Here is a 19231-nt window from a genome sequence, read left to right on the forward strand (position 1 = left end):
TCATGGCAGAACTAAAGGCAGGAACCTGGAGGCAGGAGCTGATGTAGAGGCCACTGAGGAATGCTGCTTACTTGCTTGCTCCCATAGGGCTTGCTCAGCCTGCTTTCTCATAGAACCCAGGACCACCTGCCCAGGGATGCCACCACCCACCATGGGCAGGGCCCTCCCATATCAATCACTAATTAGGAAAATTCCCTTCGGGCTGATCTTATGAAGGCATTTTCTCAACAGAGGCTCCTTCCTTCCTAACGACTCCAGCTTGTGTCAAGTTGACCTAAAACTAGCCAGAACACGTATTAGTAACTTTCTCATAAAATGCTTGTTTGCTTTTATGACTTTGTAAACAGTATTTACTTCCATCTGCTCAATTTTTATCTCATCACTGCATGTTCCAAAGAAGTGCTTTATGAGGGAGTTCTACCAGATGAGCCCCTGGGAGCCTTCCGCCTCGACACTCAAGCCATGATCCTCCCACTCCCCTTACCTTTCCGTATTGAATATCCCATCCGACTTCATTCTTTGCTGCAAAGGCTCATATTCTAACAGCATCTAAAGAAAGGGAGCGGGAGAATTTGATTTAATGGGACATATTTGTCTAATATTTTCCTCAATCCACCTTTACATTTGATTGAAAGTCTGAGTCAAGAGTTCTAAGCTGAACATTATTTCTCTTAGAATTTTAAAGGGAAAGTTTGACTTTCATCTAGAATTCTGGATTTAAATCATCCTGATTTTGAATATTTTGTATGCAACCAATTGTCCTTTTCTTTAACCCTTTGTAAGATTTCAATGTTTGTTTTCATTTTGACCCAAATTTGATTAAATTAGGCTCTCATACTTTATTGAGATTATTTTCAAAAAAATTTATACAGGACTTTCAATGGACCTTTTTATTATGAACATGTGTTTATCTTAGTGAGTTCTGAGGGATTTTTCTTTAAGGTAGGGTCTCCCTGTGTAGCCCATGCTTGTCTTGAAGTTGAAATTCTTCTTTCTGATATTAAGACTCACACCACCACACCCACTTATGAAAGTTTTTCTTATTTTTATGGATATTTTATCCATCTCTGTGTTCTCTGCTATTTTGACTTCCATAGTCTATTAGCGAGTTCCTTTGTCATTCAAGCATACTGTTTCCCTTCTTGCTCTCTGGTCTCTGAAGCCATCAACACTCATATGTACACACCCCCACATAGACCCACATGGAAATATAACTAAAAACAGGAATACACTATTTTTTAAGCCTGACTGAACACTCTGTGTGCATGAATGCATGGATAAAGCTCGTTAATTGGAGAAGATCTGTGAAGGACAGTCAGGTGTGAGTGTGTGGATGTTCTTTGGGTGACTCACAAGGTCTGGAACTAAAGGCACACCCTACCCCCTCCAGGAACTCTCTCCTTTCCTTCCTTCTCTTTCCCTTTCTTCCTTTCCCTTCCCTCTCCTCTCTGACTCTACTGGCTCTTCCAACCGAGAGCTCTCTGGAGTCCTAGAGGAAGTGGGAAGACTAGGGTCTTTTCATTCTTTCTGTCAACTCTTACTCTAGTACCTGTCTAAACTTCTTAGTTTCACTTTCTCCAGAGGAGGATTGTTGTCTGGCTCTATGAAAAGCCAGACGGGACCCATTGGCTTCTGGTTCTCTCTGCAGCCATTTGCCCCATCCCTCCCCAACTCACCAGTCTAATGTGTTCCATATTCAGAGGTCTGATGCTCATGTGGCCTTCTAGTTTCTAAAAATAGTTTCCCAGCTTTGTCCACTCTTGTCATTTTCCTAGTCATATTTTTATGCATTGGTGATTAGTTCCAAGTTACCAATAGTGCATGGGTGTCTCGTTAAAGAAAGAAGTAAAGAATTCTCCTTGGAATCGTTGAAGCAAAAGCTTTTCCAGATTTGAGTTCTCTCTCTCATGCTCCCGGTGTCTTTCATCTTCCGTCTGTCTGAGGTATGAGTCTGTCTGTGCCTGCCCCGAGGCTGTCTTGTGAATCTGTTTGTCCCTATGTCTCTAAGTGTCCCTGTTTATAGCTGTCTGTTTCTGTCCTTGTGCGTCTCTTTCTGGTGTATGTGCTTTGTATGTCTGTCCCTTACAAAGGGCTCTTAGTTCTGTTAACTGAACAGTATAAAAGCCATCACATGGGGAATGAGTGGGACACTTCACAGAAATCTTTAACAGAATTTTACAAGGGATTAAGTCTTCTGGCTCCAACTGATCACAACTGACCCAGATAACAGATGTCATTTATCAACCAGTAACCATAAATAGTTGTTTTTACTTCTGTGGTAGATCCTAAGATGTTAGTTTCAACCTCTCTATTTGCCACTTTCAGCAAATGGTATGCACGAATTTTCTGGGCCAAGAGTGTGGAAGACTTCATAACTTAAAATTACAGCTATGGCTTAGCTTAGGTTGTAAAAGTAGATTACATGGGAAATTTAGGGCAAGTAAGGTTGACTGTTACATTGTTTTCTTAAAGGCAGAGTTTGAGTGCACAGCAGGATATCAGTCTTAAGTCTTAAATGACCTCAAGGTATATTATTAACTTTGGCTGTGAGGGCCAGCAAGAGTTCCATACTCTTGGAATGTAAGAGATAATTTCCGAGTATTACATCACCATGAGTGTCCTTTATCTTCTCTCTACTTTCTTCACTTCCTGCCCTTTTAGAAAACATTTAGAGGGGAGAAATATTGAGAGACACTAGGAGACAAGAAGTTGACTACAAATTATTTATTTGATAATTTTACTTATTGTCTTGACTTATATATTACTTAGAAATGCATGGTAAGGAGGGGGAGGAGGGAGTAGGGGAGAAAGAGATTATTTTGGTTAAAATATTGGCTGTGAGATAATTTTCTACTACATAATAAAGCTGCTATAATATTTTTTCTGATCTTTCAAGCATGAGTGTCTATGCTAGTGGGTAATATTTAAAGTGTCATACTGAAAAGCTCTAGCATGTCAAAATGTCCTAGTCTGCGACCCCCGGGAAGGGACCCCCGACCTGCGGGGGTGAGGTGATGAGGGTCGCTACTAATTTAGTGGGCCTTCACGAGCAGATCCGATCTGGAAAGTGAACTTCAAGAGGTTAATGAAATCAGGCTCAAGACAACGTTCGCTGATCAAGAGCCTTTATTTTTGGGGGCGCGCTGGAATTTATAGAGGAAGGACCTCAGGGGGTGGTACAAGCATGTCAATCAAGTCTCAATTCAAATATACACCAAATACGGTAAAGACAAAGCTGTAATTTTCCATCAGTCATTAGTTGCATTCCACAAATGCTTGTCAGCGTAAGTCAGGTGCAGGAATTAGGGAGGGGTAGGAAGTATACAACAGAACACTTTAACCTTTTGTTAACAAAGACAATTACTCTGTAAGGGTACTTCCCTCTGGCTAGGCGGGTGGGCTGCCCTGTGTAAATTTAACTTTAATGGTTAGCCTTTTCCTTTGTCTCAAGGGCATGTGTGCTCGCAGTCACGTAGGCGGAAGGCCAAGAAACGGTTGACAGACTCCATTTTGTTCAAGGTTCTAGCAGTCCCCAACATCTCCCCCTTTTCTATATAGTAAAAGAAGAGAGCAATTGGGTGGAGTGCCTGTCTTAGGTTACCTGGTGGGCTTCCAGTTCTGGACATGGCGAGAGAGGATACGAATTAAGTTTTTGCCGGCAATGTTTAGAGAGCCATGTTTGCTCCCAGATTCTGGCACCAAGCTATCCCCGTCTTAAGCATCTCCACAGCCTGGAGCAGAGTGAACGCGGGCGGTTGGCCAGGTACTCAAACTCCTGAAAGCTCAAAGGCTGGAATGTAGGTTTGTCTACAGCCTCAGGTTCTTCGGGGTCTTGTTGAGAGAGCTGCTGATAGTGAACCTGAACTGAATTTTTGGTAGCCTCATCAACCTGATTTTTAACAAAACCAGTAAGGCGGCGAAATGCCCAAGGACCAAAGGAAATAAGTAACATAAGGCCAATAAAAGGTCCTAACAAACTAGGCAGCAAAGTCGATAGCCAGGGAGAGGTAGAAAACCAATTTTTGTACCAAGATTCACTTTGATCCAAATTTCTTTTTGTTTCTTCCAGACTCTGTTCAACTCTTCTGATACTATCTCTAACTAATCCTGATTTGTCTTTGAAAAAGCAACATTCCTCTTTAAGGGCGGCACAAACTCCCCCCTCCCGCAAAAAGGAGAGGTCGAGACCACGGCGGTTTTGTTGTACTACTTCAGCTAAGGAACCAACAGTTTGTTCTAAGTAATCTAAACCTCTTTTTAGCTCATCTACGTCTCTAATAACAGTGCGGGTTAGAGTATTAACAGAGTCCTTTGTGTGGATTAGGGAGTAAATTCCTGTGCCAGCACCTGCTGCACCCAGACCAACCAATATGGCTAATGTGAGGGCAGTGACCGGCTCTCTTTTTTGGCGAGAGAGAGTTACAGTTGGACCACTTTGGGGCAGTAAATCAGATTCAGGGCGAACAGTCAATTTGGGCACGAGTACAACAAGGACGCAGTAGTCCTTGTGCGCAAGAAAAACATCTACAATAATATGTGGGGATAACCCTGTGGAGCAAGCAAAAAAGGTGAGGTTGGGGGCAATAAGGAAGGAAGCATGAGTAGCAACTTGCATGGTTTGAGTACATGCTTCTAACAGCGGGGTGGGGGGGAAGCATACGTGGTCCCAAAAGGCAGAGTCCAGATCCCACGACCTGTCCTAAGGTCATGCCGCATGGTTGTGGCTGCGTGCCCCAGCAAAGCAGATTGGTGTTGTTGGTGTAGATGGGTGAGCCGAAGGCTGCAATTCCTTCGTAGAATGGAGAGATAGGCGAATAGCAAATCCAGCAGCGCTCATAGGTGGTGTTGGAGAGTGCCTGGGCCGAGGCGTTGACCATCTGAAGGATGAGGTCCGCGGTGGAGACTGGACCGGCGGCGGGCATGGTGGGTTGATGAACAGTGGTGGCGGCAGCTGGAGCTGGAGAATCGAGATTAGGACGAGGGCGAGGGGCAGCAGCCTTCGGTAGGAATGAGCCACCACCAGAGGGGTATAAAAAAGGATTGGGGCCAACAGCAATAGGGCGAAAGGAAGGGATTTCCTTCAAAAGTCTAATGGAAAAGGTGAGGCCTGGGTCCGTGCCAGAAACATATAGGTGTAGACCCCAGTAAGCTCCTCGGGAACCTTCCCAGAGGAACCTTTTTCCTGCAGCCGTAAACTGGATATGCAGGAGGTTGCACCAACTGCGTGAACAAAGGGGATTAAGTGGTGGTGGGCCAGAATTAAGCTGTCTGGCCGGGGGATGTAAGGAGGGAAACTAAAATTCAAAAGGAGAAATGGAAGAAGGAGCAGGCGATGTGGTGTTATCTTCACTGGGAGTTTTGTTATCAACAGCATCTGAAAGAGAAAACAGGAGATTCCTCAGGGGCTCTTTCCCTGGGAGGGTTATAAAGCTTGACCAGTTTGTCTGGAAGCCAGCGCGTTTCTCCATTGCTGGTGTTATGAACGCAAGCATGTCCTTTTCCCCAGATAAGGACTGGGTGAGGACCGAGCCATTGGCCCGTGTGCACATCCTTCCAAAGTACCTGTCGAAAGTTTTCACAGGTGGAAGGGTGCCAGAGCCGATCAGCGGCTGATCGGCCATTGTTGTCCAGAGAGAGAAAATTGAGCACAAAAAGTACATGATTTAAAAGTAGGCGATGCTTGCCTTTGCGAGCGTACAGGGTTTCGCTTTCGGAAGAAAGCTTAAAGAGCATATTTTTTAAGGTCTGATTAGCTCGCTCTACAACTCCCTGTCCTTGAGGGTTAAAGGGAATTCCTGTTTTGTGGGTAATGCCAAATTTTTTACAAAAATCCTTAAATTTAGAACTAATGTACCCTGGGCCATTGTCAGTTTTCATTGGTGTTTTTGAGTTTAGCCATTCTGACAGGAGTAGGATGATATCTCAGAGTTGCTTTGATTTGCATTTCCCTAATGGCTTATGATGTTGAACATGTTCTCAAGTGTCTCTCTGCCATTTTATACTCCTCTATTGAGAATTCTCTATTTGCTACTAAAAATTTTAATTATAGAGCCTGTGCCAACATAAACTCCACAGTATCTATAATTTTAAGCAGAAGAGGGTTTTAAAGGGAATTTGGGTTCATTGTGTATCTTATTTTTAAAAAATTAGATAGTGTAGATAACATACTTGGACAAAACAAAACAAACAAAAACCAGAACAAGGTAGCACATACCTAGAAGCCTCATGCTTGGCCAACTGAGCCAGAAGGCTCGCAACTTCAAGTCTACCTGGACAACGTAAAGTTGAAAATAAAATGACAACCTTTAGTTCTGTGGAACCAGACAGCACTGGGTCTGATTTTCACCCCCACCCCCATTCCCAGGAGCTGAGTAGATCTGAACAAGTCTTCATTTTTTGGTTCCTACATTCTTTGGCGGTAATTATTAAGTACCTTGAGAGCTCCTGAGGGCTTAGGAGACACAGGTTGGAAAATGGCCTCGGGTGCCCTTAGGCATTCACTCAGCTGCCTTTGCTCATTGCAAGGAGTCAGACTGGCTAGTTTAAGAACAGGGAGTTACTGTGATGGTTTGTGTGGATGGCAAGTTCACAGAAAAGACACCTAAGACAAAGGCAGCTTGAGAAACAGTCTGGCTGGGAGGTGGGGTGGGGGTCCCTGCTGTCGATCCACGGCTCTCTACCAACCTGCTTTCTTTCTGCTCCTGAGAGCTACAGCATGTGTTGTTGGTTTGTTGGGTTTCTTAACAAAATAAAAACTTCACCTTTTTCAGTTTGCTTGCTAGCTTCTGCTTCTGCAAACACTTCACTTATTACTTCCTGTGTTGTTGCTCTTCAGATTCTTAGGATGTTTTTTTTTCTGATTAATCCAGTTTATCCATTCCATTATTGACTGTAAGTCAGCAATCATTGGTTCAATCAATGCTGACTAAGAAAGCAGGAAATCGGAAAGAAGCCACATGAGTTGAGCAGATATACCTACCTCCCCTCACACACACACAAATATACACCTTTTTGTTTGTTTGCTTTTGAGACAGGGTTTCTCTATGTAGCCCTGGCTGTCCTGGAACTCAGTCTGTAGACTACACTGGCTTTGAACTCAGAGATCCGCCTGCCTCTGTCTGGGATTAAAAGCATTCACCACCACAACCTGCATAGATAAGCCCTTTCAGAGAGTGTTCTTCAAGGTCTGACTCCCCCTTCCCTTTGACTTCATATTCTCTAAATGGCAAAGGTCTCATGTAGGTGACTCCTCTGTCCCCTCCTCCTACTCCACTTTCTTCAGTCTTAGAAGATTGAATGATATTGTCAGGAATAAGAAGCAGTTAGGATCTACTGATCCGAGTTAGTGTAGGTCTGAAAATCAACTTAACTGTGGCCAGGATTCTTGAAGAAAATGTATGTTGTGTGCCTCTTCCAAAGTCCTCCAAATGGAAGTCAGCCATTTCCTTCTGAGGCTTACCTGGCAGGTGTGCATATTTAAACTAGGGCTCATTCAGCATGGAGAGCTTTTGTGACAGTAAATCAGGCATTCTAAGAAGTAAATATCAGCGACTCTACATAAATAATGAACTGTCCCTGTGTGGTAAGAGATGATGCTTCACAGTGCCAAATTGCATCCTGGACTTAAGCAAAAGTAGACAAGTTTTGTGTCATCAGATTGTTACATAGGCTCCAATAGGAGTGTTTTATCATTCTCAAAATCTAGGCATTTAAAGGGAGAAATCCAAACATCCTAAAACAGTTTCTTGTGAATTTTTCTGTCATAGTGGAGTAAAGAATAGTTCTTTAACCATAAATCCTGGCTCTTACACTCCTTAGTATGATTGACTATGCCTGGCATTGAACTGAACTGCAGTTTAGATTTGATATCTCTTTGACCTGTCAAGACCCCCACACACACACACTTTTCTCCTTTCCTAGGTACCAGCAAATATTTCCATTTCTGTCACCAAACCGTCTGTAGATGCCATCTGTTCCTCTCTACAACTGCCACCTGCTTGTCTTTAGATGTCCTTCACATCTGGCCTGGACAGGGGTGAGAGCCTCCCAAATGATCTGTCTTCCCAATCCTAGACTCTTCCTCAACCTCTACCCCTCATGGTTTTCTTTCTGGTACATGGATATGATTGTCAATGCTTTTAGGTACATGGGAGTCTTCCCTGTGTCTAAGGAACCTATTTCCATTAACTGAGGCTGATATATCACACCACTGGATTCTGACTGTGTCGTCCCACCACTCATCTCTGTGACAGTCACAGTCCCTGACCACTATAACATGCGTATGCCTATCATCCGCCATTCTCTCTGCATCCTGGCATTGTCTGCCAGGAAGCAAAGTAGATTTCAATGTAAATCCTACCTTCAACACATCCCTACCATGCTAACAAATTTCATTTCTATAGTTCCACAGTTTGTGTAATCTCTTTTTTTTTGCATCTTTCATAGTATGGGTATTTTTTTCCTATAAGCCCTTTGTTCCAAGTAAATGGAAGAAAAGCAATTTTTAAAAATGTATCATTATACCTCTGGCATCTAGGACAGCCTAGCATAGGATATGATGGGGAAGTCCTGTGTATATGTAAATAAAGCACTGTTGGCCAATAGGGAAGCAAGATAGGTGGGACTAGGAGTCCAGGAGGACTCTGGGTAGGAGAAACACAGGGAGTCATCATGTAGCCCGCCAGAGAAGTAAGATGTCTGTCTGGTAAGAGAAATACTTAGATGGGTTAAATACTTAAGTCAGAGCTAGCCAGTAAGAAACAAGCAAGGCCAACCACTTCATAATTAATACATCGTCTTGTGTGTTATTTGGGGACTACAATGCGGCAGAGCTCAGGCGACAGGCGGAGAAAAATCAAAGTGGCTGGCAAGGAAAAGGCTTCTTTCTACAAGGATATGTATTCAATTAGTATCTTTGGATATCTGTCAGAGTCATGCTTTTGGGGGAGAAAACTAAATTTACTTTCTAAGGCACAGAAAGTACCTCCAAGGGAAGGTGTATGCTGCTGCAAACCAAACACTTGGTGACGTCAGTAGATCTGTCTTTAGTCTAAGATCTGAGGACATAACTCCCATTCTTTAATACCAGTAAAGAAGCAATTCAGTAGGCAAGCATGCATTCAATGAGTACGGAACTCCTTTACCCCAAAGGTGGTCATTTATGACAGCATACTATCCACAGGTATACGAGTTGGGTCTCCAAAAAGATCTGTTGAAGTCTTAAGTCTTGGGGCCCATGAATGACCTTAATCAGAAACAGTTTTCATAGAAATAGTTTTCATACCTGAGGCAGGGTAAGAGGGGGTGCTCCTTAAAAAAGATCATGCGCACAGGGAGAAAGAGCTCCATCAATAACTGAGAGGGACTAAAATGATGTGCCGCATGGCAAGGAGTGTCATAGGCTCACAGTGATAGCCACCAGCTAAAAAGCAAAGAAGCGCTCTCCCGACAGTGTCTGGAGAGCGTGGATGGCCTTACTGATAATTTGATTTCAGTCTTCTAGATGCCAGGTCCAAGACAAGTGCATGTCTGTTGTTTTAAGCCACCAGGATTCTGGTGCTGGGGCCCCGGGAAAGTAACAAGGGAGGCCCTATTTGCTCCTCATCATCTGACACTGTGCCATAGTAACTGGTGAAATCGGGAACGGCTTCCTACTTCCAGTGCCTGTGATTTCCATAGCAGTAAAGCCCTGTGTCCTGGAATGCCTCAGGACGGTTCCCAGTTTCTCATGCTTATGCTTCTCACCCTGGAAAGCATGACGTCATTCAAAGCCTAGTGTCAGCAGCTCAGGTGGGCGTTCATAGAAGAGTGTTTCTACATGAACGGACTGGCTTGCGAACTGAAGTGTAGAGAGCCTGGTAGATGCTTTCCCTGCATGAAGCAGAGGCTCACCGAATATTACCTCAGAACTACCTTGCACAGTGATTGACTGATGGGTACGTTTGTAATCACCTCATTTCAGGAGGCAGGGGAGTTACTGAGCTGTCTTCCTCCCACCTAAACCTAATTACGTGAGAGGATTTGCTACTTTTCTCTTCCCTGCTTTGCTTGGGCACAGAAATTAATAGAAGTCAGGAGTAGGTGTGAAGAAACACGAACACTAGATTAAAGGAATTCAATGTTAGAGCCACTAAGAATCCAGGGAATATTACTGGATTACGGCAAAGACTAGGTGCCTTGTAAAGTGATTAAGCTTCCCCTGGCTATAAAATAAAAGAGGGAAACTCACTCACATTTAGGATTGCTGTCCCCCAGGGACTTTCAAATGGTCCCTGAAGTTGATGCAAGCTGTAATTGGAAGATCACTTTATCTGTGAGCCCTGAGTGGCAGGACAAACCAAAAACCATCTCCAGAAAAGTAAATCAATACTTCAGACAGCTGCCAACAGGGGAAAATAGATGAAATCTGTAAAAAAAAATTAAAGTGTTTACGAAAGCAGCACAATATCCAGGTACTCAGATACCACAAAAGACGTTAACTGAATGGAATCCTGGAAAAGTCCGTAAGTGAAAAGGCTACAGTAAGTTATCACTGTCTTCTCTCCCTGGCTTCTCCAGTGCCAATCATGTCTCCCACCTCCACCACAATACAAGTGAGGTTTTGTACTGCAATCCTGGGAACTAGAGGAAGCAGAAGTATAATTGCCATATGTTACCACACTAGCTAAAGGAGAGTAAAGGAGCATATTCTACTTGATAGTTAAGGTTTCACCCTAGAATACTAAGACTTTAAAAGCAGACATACTATACACTTTACCTCACTAATACCATTCCATGACACAGCCTTTGGCTCTGTGGAAGCTTTTTTCTTTTGAGGTCATAGTCCAGACTGACCTCTAGCTTACTATGAAGCCAAGATGACCTTGAATTTCTGATCCTCTGGGCTCTGTCTTGAGAATGCTAGGTAAGGCCTACCATGCTTGATGTTACACAGGGCTGAAGAGTGGAGCAAGGCCTTGTATACTCTTACATGCCCAGTCTCCCACCATGGACATTTTCACTGGAAGGCACAGCTGTTCTCCCCTGTAAAGGTTTGTTAAATGTCCCTTGAAGGCCTGTGTATTAAAGGCTTTGTGACCAGCATGTGCTGCTGTAACGTACAGCATTCCCTGCTAGCCGCCTGGGCCCTGCTTCAGTTTCAGCCCCCATTTAACACACAGGACACTGTATTGATTATAAAGCTGTTGGCCATTTGCTTGGTTTCTTACTGGCTATCTCTGACTTAAGTATTTAACCCATAATTGTTAATCTAAGTATTTGTCTTACCGGAGAAAAGAGTCTGGACCTCTTACTCTGGCAGTCTACATGGTGTCTGACTCTGCCTCTCTTTCCCAGAATCCTCCTTGACTCCTAGTCCTACCTATCTTGCTTCCCTATTGGCCAAAAGTGCTTTATTCAACAACCAATAAGAGAGACAGATTTACAGAATGACATCTCCCACCATGCTGCTGTTAGAATGTGGTGGGATAGGAGTCAATATGAGGATATCAGGCCACGGAGAAATACTGGAAGGGGCTCTTGGAGATCATCTTGTTTTATTTCTTGCACATCTTCGTTAATGCCAGCAGCTTCCTTTGCCACCCACTCCCCCGTGCTACTCTGCCTCACTACAGGCCACAGGCAATAAAGTCATGAACCACAGACTGAAAACACCAGGACTGTCAGTGAAAATGAGCATTTCTTCTGCACAGCTTGATTCTTTCCGGTATTTTGTGACATGGACGGAACACTCACTGACACACCTCCGAAACAACTCCCAGTCACTGAAGTGAGATCCCTCATCTCATCTACTAGGCCTTCTGAATTGAAATCATTTCAGTTCCTTGAGCAAAATTTCTTCATCATAATTTCTTAACCACTGAGCCATGTATCCAGGCCATTCATTATAATTTCTAATAATAAACTCACCTAAATGAAAATAGAAAATAGAATTCAGTAGTTCTTAGTTCCAAGAAAGACTGACTGAATCTCTGTCAGGTGTCACCCAAACCCAAACAGAGCAGGGTTAGGAGGGGCCTAGAGATGTGTCAACCATTACAGACACCCTGTCTCACAGCACATAAAACATGGTATTTGCAGACTTTGACTCTGCATGTCAAGAGCTAATATAGAATGATCCGTGTCAGATCTTACTGTGGGGAAGACAAGAGACTGGCTAAAGGCTGATATTTCCTTCTCTTCTTTCCTTTATCTTGGCCTCATGCCCTTCCACCGAGCCTGCCTGTTGTCTCTCCCCTGGTCTATCTGTTCTCACTAGTCTTCCTACTAGAAAAGACATTAGAGTTTTAAAAGCTGAGTGACAGCACATGTTACTCAGATTGTGCCTCCACACAGATCCCTTCCAAAGACGCCTTTGCTTTTTAGTTGACCTTTTTAGATGTGAGATCAAATATCCGCAGACTTGGATATGACCCATCTTGCTGTTGTACAGTTTCTTTAAATACCCTGTAGGCACATAACAAATGGAGTGGTGGTAGCCCTCTGCATTCTCTCGTAAGCCAAGACTCCATGGAGATACACATATTAATAGAAATGGGTTAATAATTAAGAGAGAGCTAGCCAAAAAGAAGCCTGAGTCATCAGCCAGTTTATAATTGATATAGGCCTCTGTGTGTTTATTTGGGACTAAGTGGCTGCGGGACTGAGCAAGACAGAAACTTCTATCAACAGGCTGCAGAGATCCAGAATCCTGAGGATTCAAAGAGGTACTCTAATAGACTGGAGGGCTCCATAGCAGGTGGGGTGTGGAAATGAAAGGCATCCTCAGGTGGAATGCTGGGTCCACATATCATGGCTATGGGGAGGGAGACCATAGAAATGTAAAGTCTCTAAGATTCATCTAGCAGGTGTTACAAAAGAAGAGAATAGATGGGCGGGCATGGTGGTGACACCTTTAATCCCAGCACTTGAGAGGCAGAGGCAGGAAGATCTCTGTGAGTCTGAGACCAGCCTGTTCTACAGAGTGAGTTCCAGGCCAGCCAGGGATACATAATGAAACCTGTAATGTACAGTCTTCCCTCCAGCCTGGTCCCTGAGCCGCATCAGTCTCAAATGAACATGTGGGACACTATGTTAATTATGAAGCTGTTGGCCATTTGTTATGGTTTCTTAATGGCTAGCTCTGACTTAATTATTAACCCATAATTACTAATATATATTTTTATAAGATATTATCTTACCGAGAAGACCAGACTTGTGCCCTCTCCTCCCAGGATCACATGGCAACTCTGTACTCTAGATTACAATTCCCAGAATCCTCCTCAACTCCTAGTCCCACCTATCTTGCTTCCCTATTGACCAACAGTGTTTTATTTATCAACCAATAAGACAACATATACACAGAAGGAATTCCTTCATCAGAGACCTATCTCAAAACAAACATAAAAGGGAGGATGTTGTAGAGAAGCAATAATGACAGAATCAGATATTTCTTGCCTATTATTATATATCTAGCACAGACTTAACTTAACTCAAAGTACTTTCAGCATTTCAAAAACGTTTGCAAGTTATGAATTAGGGCAAGTCTTCTGCTTTAGCATCCCACAAGGCTACAGTGACAGGCTTCTTTGGGGAAATTCAATCCTCACTCTCTTGTGGGAGTTGGCAGAAGCTGAGTCCTGAGAGCTGTTCACTGAAGGCCATGCTTCCTAGCAAGTTACTGCCTGGAACTCATTCTCATTTCTCTCTCACATGAGCCTTCCCAACACAGCAATGTGTTTCATCAAGAGTCATTCAGCAAGATAGACAATACTTTATGCTTTATGAAACCTGGGCATGGTAGTGATATTGTGTTGGGGAAGTCTTATGCCAATAAAGCACTGTCTGGCCAATAGGGAATCTAGATAGGAGGGACTAGGAGTCCAGAAGGATTCTGGGTAGGAGAAACACAAGAGAGTCAACATGTAACGCCATGGGGTAGGAGCCCGGAACTATTCTCCGGTAAGAGACATACATAGATTAACAATTGTGGGGTAATTACTTAAAGCAGAGCTAGCCAGTAAGAGACAAGCAAGGCCAACAGCTTCATAATTAATATAGCCTCCTGTGTGTTTATTTGGGACTGATGCGGATCTGGAACCAGGCGGGCAGGAAAGCTTCTCTCAAAGAAAAAAGCTTCTCTTTACAATATTGATTCATCTTTAGTCTATGGATTAGAAGCAGATTAATAATTCAGCTCAATCCCTGAACAAATGGGGAGCATGGGGGAGGGGGAAGAGAAAGGGAGGAGGAAGAGGAGGGGGGGAGGAGAACATGAGGGATCAGGAAGATTGAGTGGGGAGAGGAATAGAGGAGAACAAGAAAAGAGACACATCAATAGAGGGAGCCACTATAGGTTTAAAGAGAAATCTGGCACTAGGGAATTGTACAGAGATCCACAAGGATGACCCCAACTAGAACCTGAAGAAATAGTGGAGAGGCTATCTAAAATGCCTGTCCCCTATAATGAGAGTGATGACTACCTTAAATGCCATCCTAGAGCCTTCATCCAGAAGCTGATGGAAGCAGAAGCAGAGATCCACAGCCAAGCACTGATCCAAACTCCTGGAATCCAGTTTCAGAGAGGAAGAAGCGATAAACAAAGGGATCAAGACCACACTGGAAAAACCCACAAAAACAGCTGACCCAAGCAAGTGGGAACTCATGAACCCCAGTCTGACAGCTGGGGGACCACCATAGAACCAAATCAGGTGCCCTGAGTGTGGGTATCAGCTAGGAGCACTGGGCAGTCTATGAGGCCTCTGGCAGTGGAACCAGTATGTATCCCTAGTGCACAAACTTTGGGAGTCCATTTCCCATGGAGGAAAACTCTCTCAGCCTAGATACACAGGGGTGGACCTAGGCCCTTCCTGAAATGACTTGACAGACTTTGATGATCCCTCATGGAAGGCCTCACACTCCCTGGGGAGTGGATGGGGAATGGGATGGGGGTCCATGGGGGGCTTAGGAGGATGGGAGGGAGGGAAAACTAGGAATGATATGTAAAATAAGATTGTTTCTAATTTAAATAAAATTTATTAACTAAAAAAATAATTCATCTCAAACCTAAAAGCTTCTATGAGTACCAGAATCCTGCACTGGGTCCCAAGCCAGAAAAATAAACAAACACACACACCCATGTGCGCACGCACGCACACAGGTACGCACACATGCACACATGAGCTATGATTTACTTTTTCTTTTTTTGTTTGTTTGTTTTTTTGTTTTTGTTTTTTGAGACAGCGTTTCTCTATAACAGCCCTGACTGTCCTGGAACTCATTTTGTAGACCAGGCTGGCCTCAAACTCATAGAGCTCCACCTGCCTCAGCCTCACAAGTGCTAGGATTAAAGGCATGTGCCACCACTACCCATAGAGCTACCATTTAGCAACTGGTGATATTTGGAAATAAGGTTTGCTATGACTGCTGTTGAGTATGAATGACAGTAAAGCAACTACATAATAGGAAAAACAATCGGCTGGAAATGGACAATGGTTGGATAACAAGAACAAGATAAATTTATGAGGAAACCATTCAACAGATAAGGAGAGGTGAGCTCCGGTAAACATTCAAGGGCTTGTACAGCATAGTTAAGATGGGAGACTGTCACAGTTAGCTTCAGTTGTCAACTTAACACCAACTGGAGTCACCTGGGAAGAGGGAACCTTAACTAAGGAATTGCCTGTGGCATTCCTTTAATGTATTTTGTTGGTTAATTATTGGTATCAGAAGACCCAGCCACTATGGGCAGTGCCACTTCAAGTAGATTGTCCTTGGTTGTATGAGGAGGGAGGCGGAGCATGAGCCAGAGTGAGCAAGTCAGTAAGCAGGGTTCTTCCATGGTCTCTGCTTCATTTCTTGCCTCTAGGTTGTGACAGAGCCCCAGAACTTAGCGTAACTGAATCCATGATGGAAGTGCCATTCAGGCTGTAAAATTTTGGTGGGTGTAGACAACATCACCTGCCAAAAGTGAAACACAAACCTAATCCATCAAAGTCCATAGTTCTGGGGAATCTCTAAATGTACTAACCTTGCTTTTTGGCTTCTTAGACTACTGTTTTTGTTAACTGAAATATGTCAACCCAGAACATAGGTTTTGTGCTTAGAAGCTTACTCTGAGAAAGGCACAGTGCTACACTGTGATCTGAGTAAAGTTTCTGGCTGGCTAATGAGGTCTTTCTATTGGCTTAAATCCACGTCTGAGCAGTCTCTTCTGGTGAGTACCCCACAACAAGGTTCCTGCATTCATTTTCCTCCATGATGAACTGTAACCTATAAGCCACATAAACCTGTTCTTCCAAGTTGATTTGGTCAGTGTTTTACCACAACAATGGAAACCAAACTAAGCAATCATTCATGGAAAAAGCAAAGGAAACAGAATGTACACAAGTAGTTCAGCCATTTGAAGTTAGAAGGAAGATGAGTCCTTTTCAAACAACTTCTATTTTCTCAGAAAAAAATCAGAGGCAAGGTCACCAGCTAAAATTGAAGCAGGAAAAGATTGGTGTAAGTTTAATGTCACCTCAAAGAAAGAAACAACTGTAACAAAGAAAAGGTCAGACCAGGAAAGCAATAGTGAAGTCAACAACTATAGATTTACCAAAGAACCATGACACTATCTTGCTTTTAAGAAGAAAGACTATACTATATAGTAAGTGGGGAAGGCTCTTCATAGAATTAAAATCTGGAGAATGTGTGTATTAAGAAAGCAAGGGTGATTCTCCATGCCTACCGTGGCCATTCTAGTCACTGTCCCTGGATTTTAAAGTCCTTTAAAATCTCAACTAAGCAAAATATTTCCCAAATACACAGAAGACTCTTTTTTGTTTGTTTTGTTTTTCCAGACAGGATTTCTCTGTGTAGTCTTGGCTATCCTAGAACTCACTTTGTAGACCAGGCTGGTCTCAAACTCACAGACATCTGCCTGCCTCTGCCTCCTGAGTGCTGGGATTGAAGTGTGTGCCACCACAAATGGGCCACAGCAGACTTTAAATTGAACCAGTCAAGTATGAACATACGTATGTACGTATGTATGTTCTTTAATATGACCTCTTCTTGCCAGTAAGTATGTCATGGGTAAGTTAAAGTTTCTCTTGTCACATAGATTAGCAACATTGGTCTGACTCTAAGATGGATAGAATCTCTCTTAAGACTTTTCTTCCTTGCTGAAACATGCTTGCTCATCATCTTGGCACCCGGCAGTTTTGTTTTTTATGCCCATGTGCATGTACTTGAGAACCAATTTACTGTCCTAGGCAAAAAGCTGAGTATGTATTTCTGAAGAAAACCTCAGAAATTAGCCACATAATACCAACATTCCTGAAAAACTATGTAGAGAAAATACTTGGATTCCATTAAGATGCTTCTCATCACAAATATCTCCTAAAATTTAAAAATATCAACTTGCCTTGAGATGGTCCTAGTGGTGTAGGCTTATAGTCTGTCATTGGGGTCAGTATGAAGCAGGAGGGTTGCAAGTTCAAGACCAACTTTGGCCACCTATTACAATATTGCCTCAAAAACACAATAGATAAAAATGAAAGAAAGGGTGAGTGGATGCTGAAGGTAGAGCTCAGTGGTATAGTGGTATAGTGCTTTTTCATCACACAACACCCTAGGTTCAATCGCCAGGACTTCCATCATCACCGATTAATTAGAATAAAGAAAAACAATTGTCCCATGCTTCACTGCAGCTTAGACTCTGACCTACGGATGGTCCAAAGGTCATGCCACTAGTTACATACTACTATTGATAGCTAAAGTTAAGTAAAAATTCTGGGCCAACATGATGGCACGTATCTGTAATCCTAGCTTCTCTAAAGGCTGAGGCATGATTTCAAGTGGAATACAATCCTTTGCAACTTCTCAACGTATTTTTTTTCGAAAATAAATTACAAAGGGCCAAGAATACAGCTGTGGTAGAACTGGTTTAATTCCCCAATGCCACAGGAAGGTGGGGACTGCCTCCAGCTTCCTTGTACTAGCCACATTTTCGTAGCTATATGTGACTACGCAGCACTGGCTTTGAACATTTCATCACCCTAGAAGGTTCAGAAACCCAATCCCTAGACTGCTTCTGCTCCAGGGAAAGCAAAGAATTATGAATTCCTGTTATGTCTTCAGAACCACAAGGACTTCTTTTTTTAAACAGATGCAAAAGAGCTCCACACTACCTCCATCTTACCCAACTTAGTATAGATCCCCAAGACAGACTTTGGGACCAAGGTGATACAATAAGTACCTCAAGTGACAAAACTGTGTAAGGAAGGGTGCTTCAAAAGCTACAAGTGCTACAGGAAAATAAAATGTCCCTTAAGCACTTACCTTCTCTTTGTTGTGAGGATGGTTGCATTTTCGGCCTTGTGCTCCATAGCTTGATGTGATAAATGCAGGGAAATTGGGAAATGATCAGAGGGGACATACAAAGGTGATGAATGAGTTGGAAAATAAATGACTGTGCAGCAAGACACAGAAGCCATTCATCTCAAGAGAACATTTTATAATTATCTCCAAGCACAAGCACGCGTGTTATAGACAGAATTATGCCCAGCTTCTTTGTAAGACATTGTGTGCAGGATGAAATCATTGAATTAAATTAATAGCATAAAACAAATTTCCTGACAAGAGTGGTTGTGCTGGAGTAGGCCCTAAAGGAAGTTTAAGAAATTGTTGGGACTATTTGAAAGCAGAAAACATTCCTTGCAAAACCCTTGACAGTCTCAACTCCCGTGAGCATTCAGATGCAGTTGAGGGGGGATAAAGTTGTGCATGCTTTGTGTACTGGTCTCTCACTTCGAGCTGTCCTGGGCTTCTTTAGATCTCTTGCACAAAGGAGCACTTCTCACTCCCTAGAGAATACTTCTATCCCTTAATATAGTTTCTGCTCCTTTTTTTCTCACTGCTGAACACTTATTGCAAAATTTCTGCCACTTTGACCATTCTTATTTGCCCATTGTGTCTTTGCCTTTGTTTGTTTGCTTGCTTTGCTTTTTTCCCCCAAAACAAGGGTTCTCTATGCAGCCCTGGTTGTCCTGGAACTCACTTATTAGACCAGGCTGGCCTTGAACTTAGAGATCCTCCTGTCTCTGCCTCCCGAGTGCTGGGATCAAAGGTGTGTGCCACCACGCCCATTGTCTTTTTCAGCATCATTTTGATGTGGTGTGAGCAAAGAGACAAGTGTACTTTCTCAATCCATCATCTTTAAACTGCTGTCGTGGTAGGCACTCAAAATACCAAGAAGATAAAACAACAAAGT

At 43.1% G+C, this 19231-nt stretch overlaps 1 long non-coding RNA gene across 1 annotated transcript; it reads right to left on the reverse strand.

Annotated features, from left to right (window-relative positions):
- Nucleotides 1-484: 484 nt before the first annotated feature.
- LOC121133040 lies at nucleotides 485-10397 on the reverse strand. Its single transcript, XR_005869781.1, has 4 exons — nucleotides 10233-10397; nucleotides 6762-6925; nucleotides 6215-6269; nucleotides 485-549 (listed from the first exon to the last, which is right to left on the reverse strand). It is a non-coding gene; the product is annotated as an uncharacterized LOC121133040 (long non-coding RNA).
- Between the last annotated feature and the right edge of the window lie 8834 nt (nucleotides 10398-19231).

Source organism: Mesocricetus auratus, unplaced genomic scaffold (genome assembly GCF_017639785.1).
Source record: "Mesocricetus auratus isolate SY011 unplaced genomic scaffold, BCM_Maur_2.0 Super-Scaffold_100019, whole genome shotgun sequence".
Classification (NCBI taxonomy): Eukaryota; Metazoa; Chordata; class Mammalia; order Rodentia; family Cricetidae; genus Mesocricetus; species Mesocricetus auratus.